This window comes from Sus scrofa, chromosome 3, assembly GCF_054392235.1.
Source record: "Sus scrofa isolate SSC_HxYL_T2T_F1_AM1 chromosome 3, Sscrofa_HxYL_maternal_Yorkshire_Landrace_v2.0, whole genome shotgun sequence".
Classification (NCBI taxonomy): Eukaryota; Metazoa; Chordata; class Mammalia; order Artiodactyla; family Suidae; genus Sus; species Sus scrofa.
In genome coordinates, this window is record NC_139385.1 from 43,667,882 (window position 1) to 43,673,729 (window position 5,848).

Sequence of the window (5,848 nt, forward strand, 5' to 3'; positions counted from 1 at the left end):
CTTTGCAAATATAGCCTCAATCAGGCTACAAGATCAGTCACTCCTGGTGGACCAAGGCACTTTTCAAAACATCCTTGCACGGCCACACAGAGTGACCCACTTCCCTGTCAGTTATGGCCAGCAGAGTCATAACTGACACTGTCACCACTCTCCTCAAACCTCTTCTGGAAGCATTTTGAATCAATGCAACAGAAATGGACATTTACCCAAGGAACATCATTCCTCTCCTCCCAGAAAGCAAAACCTTCTGGCCATTTGCACATACAAGAGCCCACAAAAAATGACCTTCATGTTCCAGCATGGTCATTAGGCTGGGGACATTTTCTCCAGGGGGTGTGTCTCTTTCTCTGAATTAATTTGCACTCTGAGGTGCCATCTGTCAATGACACTGTTCTCCAGTTGACTTTCAAAGCATCACTGCTCCCTACACGGTCACCAGCCCTGCCCTGCAAGTGCCGGGCGATACTGAACTTGGGTTAGAAAAGAGAAAGTTGCAGGGGTATCCCAATTAACATCTTAGAGTCTCATGTGGGGAGGAAATATTTTTTCCCAAGCTCTGGGCCAAACCCTTGTTTGTAATCTGCTTTGGTTGTTGGAAAATGCTAGGATAAGATTTGCATGGGCAGTGGAAGGGGCCCATAATTTAGTATGAAGTGGTCAGAAATACTTCCCTCATCAGACAACCCCTCAGTGGAAAGCTAGAAGGTGAGAAGAGTTATCTAGGTGAATAAGGACGTTGGTGGAAGATTGTTCCAAGCAGAGGATCAGCATATGCAAAGATTAAGAGATGGAAGAACACTCAAGGTGCCTAAAGCAGGTCATATCACTGTTAGAGTAAGACCTGAGGGATGCAGAATTAAGTTGGCACCAAACTGTAAAGGTTCTTGTCAATCACATTTAGCACGTGGACAAAGGAAGCCAGTAGGTGTCTTTAAGCAGTGTAATGATGCTCTCTGAGCTATGAAGAGAGAAATCTGGTTGAAGAGTGGATGGGAGGGAGGCATACAAGGTAAGAGGCTGCAGTAACCCAAAGGAGATAAGACGGTTGGCTGAAACAGGGTTGTGGTGATGCGGATAGAGAGGAGAGGGGGACTAACTTGATGGCAGTGGAGGCAAGGGAAGAAGGCATGATGGTATCTAAGTTTTTTGGGAGCATGATGGATGGTCAGGCGAGTTGGACCTGATGAGCCCAGGCAGAAGAGGAAATCAGGAACGGAAGGGTAAGCTGAGGTCAGCGCAAGAGGGAGGTGACATCAAGTGGAGGTGACCCATGCACAGGTTGAAACACCAGAGTGGAGTTGTGCAGAGAGTTCTGGCATGTAAATAAAGACTGGAGGACCTGGGAGTAGGTGATCCCCCAGTAGAAGGGGCAAAGGAGTAAGAATAGAACCCAGGAGATAGATGAAGGGGAGAGATCCATGATTAAAACCAATCAACCATCAGACGCCATCTCAAAAATCACTGATTGGAGGTTTCCTCGGTATGGGTTATTCAGAGCCATATTTAAAGATCATATTCAAAATAACTCGAAACATTTAATATTGTTTTTTAATTAAATTAAAAAAAAAAAACAGGAGTTCAGCTCTTGCACAGACCCTGAAGCAATTTTCTAGCAAGTGCCTATCAAACAAAAATGTGATCTGACTTAAGAGGGTATCACATCAAGTGTAAGAATCCAATTCCATTGTCTGTAAGAGCGTTTCTGCCAGGTACAAGACCCTAATCCAGTTGAAGCGATTTTCTATTGATTAACAGGCTGGGAATACACAGGTTGTTGGTTTCTGAGACGCTTTCCCTGGGTCTTGATGCAAGCTGTGAATAATTTTCACAGAGTCAAAAAGCTCCCGACTGTCGAAATAAAAGTGACACTTGGTCATGAAGGAGGCAGATTATAGGTCAATCACCTTGATTATTTTTTAACTGTGAGGAGTCATTAATGTTACTGAATAAGCAAATCTGTTTGCATAACCAGATTTTTATAGGCTACTGGGAATAAAGGTTTTCCTAAGTGGATGATTTGTACAACGATAGCCTTTGGGTCTCTGATGGTACAGCTCTGATGAGGAAATGTTCCTTTAATTATGTGGAAGGCCAATTACCACGTTATAGCCACATTGTTTTGCAGATTGCATATAATTTCGCCATTTCCATAGCTTCAGCACTATAATTCTGGAGAAAACGCAGGCACCAAGAAGACACTTGAGGCACATTATGCTGGAGATGAAGATGTTTTAGCGAATTCAATTTAAGCTACAACATTAAAGTTATTTTGTTGAATAAAACATAACACAATAATGAGCTTGTGTATGTCAACTCTATAGTGGAGGTAATAATAGCTAGAGAGAGCGCGTCCTCTCTCCCCTTTTTCATGCTCATTAGAGTAATAGATAATGCTATGGAGAGAACCCTGCTCTAATATGTGCTTCATCTCAGGTTAAGTGTGTTCCCTGCAACTGTGCTTCATGGGGGGAGAAAAGGTAAAGGGACTAATTTGGGAGCCATTCACAGAAGTGCTACGATTTGATGTTTTTTATCCACTGAGATTTCTTGTTCCCAATGCCAACCAGGAAAGGACTTTCTTGAGAAGCACAGATTAATCACTATCTTTTATGTACTCAGCACTGGGAGGTTTGCAGGGAGAAACCGAAGAAATCAGTAGCGTGGAGAGAGAGGAAGAACACGATGGCAGAGAGTCAAGGCTATTGCAGTGCTGATCTCAATTCTGCCACTAGTTACTGAGACCAGTGACTTCCCTCTCCAGAACTCAGTTGTTCTTATCTGTGAAATGGAGGATTAGGAGGGTCTTCAAGGACCCCTGAAAATATCACCCCTCCATGACCCTATAAAATACTTTTCTCTCTCTCTCTCTCTCTCTCTCTCTCTCTCTCTCTCTCTCTGTGTGTGTGTGTGTGTGTGTGTGTGTGACTTTTTTAGGGCAGAAGCACAGCGTATGGAAAATCCCAGGCTAGGGATCAAACTGGAGCTGCAGTTGCTGGCCTACACCACAACCACAGCAATCCGGGATTCAAAGCCGTGTCTGCAAAGCCAGATCCCTGACCCACTGAGCAAGGTGAGGGATCAAACCCATATCTTCATGGATACTAGTCAGATTCATTACTACTGCACCACAGTGGAAACGCCCTAAAATATTTTTCATTCATCCTAATACAGATCTTGACTACTTGGCCAAGAAGATACAATAATCATTAAGCTGAATATACCAAACAACACAGCCTGGAACGACCAAAGCAAAAACAAATAAAGTCAGTTTCTGCTGTGGTGCAGTAGGTTTAAGGACCTGACATTGTCTCTGTGACTGCGTGAGTTCATTCCCCAGCCTGCCACAGTGGGTTAAGGATCCATTTTGCTGTAGCTGTGGTGTAAATCGAACCTGTGGCTCAGATTCGATCCCTGGCCCTGGAACTTCCATATGCCATGGGTGCAGACAGAAAAAGAGAGAGAGAAAGTTATATGGAAAGACGGACAAATCCCCAATAAAAGTAACCCATGCAATACAGTAGGGAAAAAATTGTATTGGGGAAAAAACAATTTAAAATAATAAAATAAATAGTTTAGGGGAAAAGTCCTAAATGTAAAAATAAATAAATAAATAAATAATAAAATTTTAAAAAAAGAAATATTTAGCACACTTTCCATGCACTAGGCACAATACTGTGTTCACGACACCATTCTTCTTCCTGGACATGCAGATAGACTACATTTCCCAGCCTCCCTTGCAGTTACCATGTGACTGCATTTCCACCAATAGGAATGTAAGAAATCACATGCCACTTCTGGTTAAAGGGAATTAAAAGCAAGTGTGAGTGCTCCATGCCTCCTCTTCTTCCCATTCATGTGGCTACAAGTTAAAAACTCTGAGATGGCAGAATTACAAGACTGAAACCTCCCAGTTCTCTGAAACACTGTTGGAGAAGGGCCACCAAGGAGAGCCCCTGACTTGCACTGGATTGTAATGTGGGTAACAACTAAATGGCCATTTCGTGAAACCACTGAGATTCCAGGGGTTTTGGTTTTGGTTTTGGTTTTTTGTCAACAGCAAAACATAGCTTTTGTCAACAACATAGCCTGGAACTACGGAAGCAAAAACCAAGAAAGTCAGTTTCTGCTGGGGTGCGGTGGTTTAAGGACCACCACACCACATTACCCTGCCTAACATTTAAGGTTCTGAGAGATCTAGCAGATGGTGAAAGAAGGCAGATTTTAATTACACTGCTAATCTTGATTATATATTTTAAAATTAAACAAATGATCCTAAAAGGCAGATCACCCACATTCCTTTTAAGCATGTATGCCACGTATGCAAAATACGGACCACATATAATGCCATAAGAGAAATCTCAACAAAACCCACATAATTGGCATTATTCAGATGACATTTTCTGACTATAATGCAACAAAATTAGAAATGAACAGCAAAAAGACAGCTAAATACAAGCATACATTTGAAAAATTATAAATATCCTTCTGAATAATTCATGAGGTAAAGGAGAAATCACAATAGAAATTCCTAAATATTTATAAATGAATGACAACAAAACTAAATATATATATGCCTTTTTTCGTATGGATTCATTCAGCTACTTGGCTTTCACTTTCATCCTGTTATTCAAGTAGGCAGTAGTTCCTTATTCCACCCCTACGTATTTTTATGCCAACCTGTAATTGATAGGAACATACCTCTTTCTTCTGGAAAGCTAAACACTGAGCTGAATTGTTCAGCAACACAATCATGGATGGAGCAACTATGTGTTATTGGTCGGGTAGGGCAGTGGTGGCAGGGGACAGTGAGCAAGCACACATTTGCAAACGCAAACAATTCCCTGGGCAGCTCTTTTGCTGTGCTGAGCATCCAGACAGAAACTAAAAGTCAATCACTGAGCCATCACAACATTTTCATTTTGTTTTAACTTTTGGCAGCTGGTTGCAGTTGAGAGAAAGAAAAGAGATAGGAGTGCAAAATAAGTACATACATGTGTAAAAGAAAATCGGAAAACCAATTGTATCTTTTTCTCTCTTTAGCTTCTCAGGCCATTTGTCTCATCATATACCAAGGTGGTATTCCCGGGTCCAGGACACTGGAGTGGCCCAGACATAGGAGGTCCTTCCTAGGAGCCACTTTGCAGGGAAGCCTGTGGGGCAAGAATGTGCTTGGGGAATTGGGTGCAGGAAGGAGCTTCAGACAGTGCTTCCCTCCAAGAAGGAGGGATATGGGATGGGGTAGGGTGACTTGGCTGTATCTGTGATGTCATTTCCTAGAAACCATAAAAGGGCTGAAGCAAATGTTGCAATGTTATGTTACTAATGGGGGTATGATTTCCTTATGGTCTGTTTTTGTCTGCATGTTGGAAATATTGCACAATTTAAAAGAAAAAGCAATAAATTAACAAGAAAAATGAACTTAAGAGAAATACCTAAACCTCCTCTGAGGCAACATCCAAACTGACTTGAGTGCTCACTTCGGCAGCACTTATACTAAAACTGGAACGATATAGAGAAGATTAGCATGGCCCCTGCACAAGGATGACACACAAATCCGTGAAGTGTTCCATATTTTCCTTATATCTGGAATCTAATATATGGCACAAATGAACCTTTCCACAGAGAAGAAACTCACAGACTTGGAGAACAGATTTGTGGTTGCCGAGGGGGAGGGGGAGGAAGGGGGATAGCCTAGGAATTTTGAGTTAATAGAAGCAAACTATTGCATTTGGAGTGGATAAGCAATGAGATCCTGCTGTATGGCACTAGGAACTATATCCACTCATTTGTGATGGAGCATGATAATGTGAGAAAAAGAATGTGTTTTATATATATATATAAAACTGGG

General features: G+C 41.9%; 1 non-coding gene across 1 annotated transcript; it reads left to right on the forward strand.

Moving 5' to 3' along the window:
• The first annotated feature begins 5,469 nt into the window (after positions 1-5,469).
• On the forward strand, positions 5,470-5,576 carry LOC146404572 (U6 spliceosomal RNA). Its single transcript, XR_014842627.1, has one exon. It is a non-coding gene; the product is annotated as a U6 spliceosomal RNA (small nuclear RNA).
• Positions 5,577-5,848: the final 272 nt, after the last annotated feature.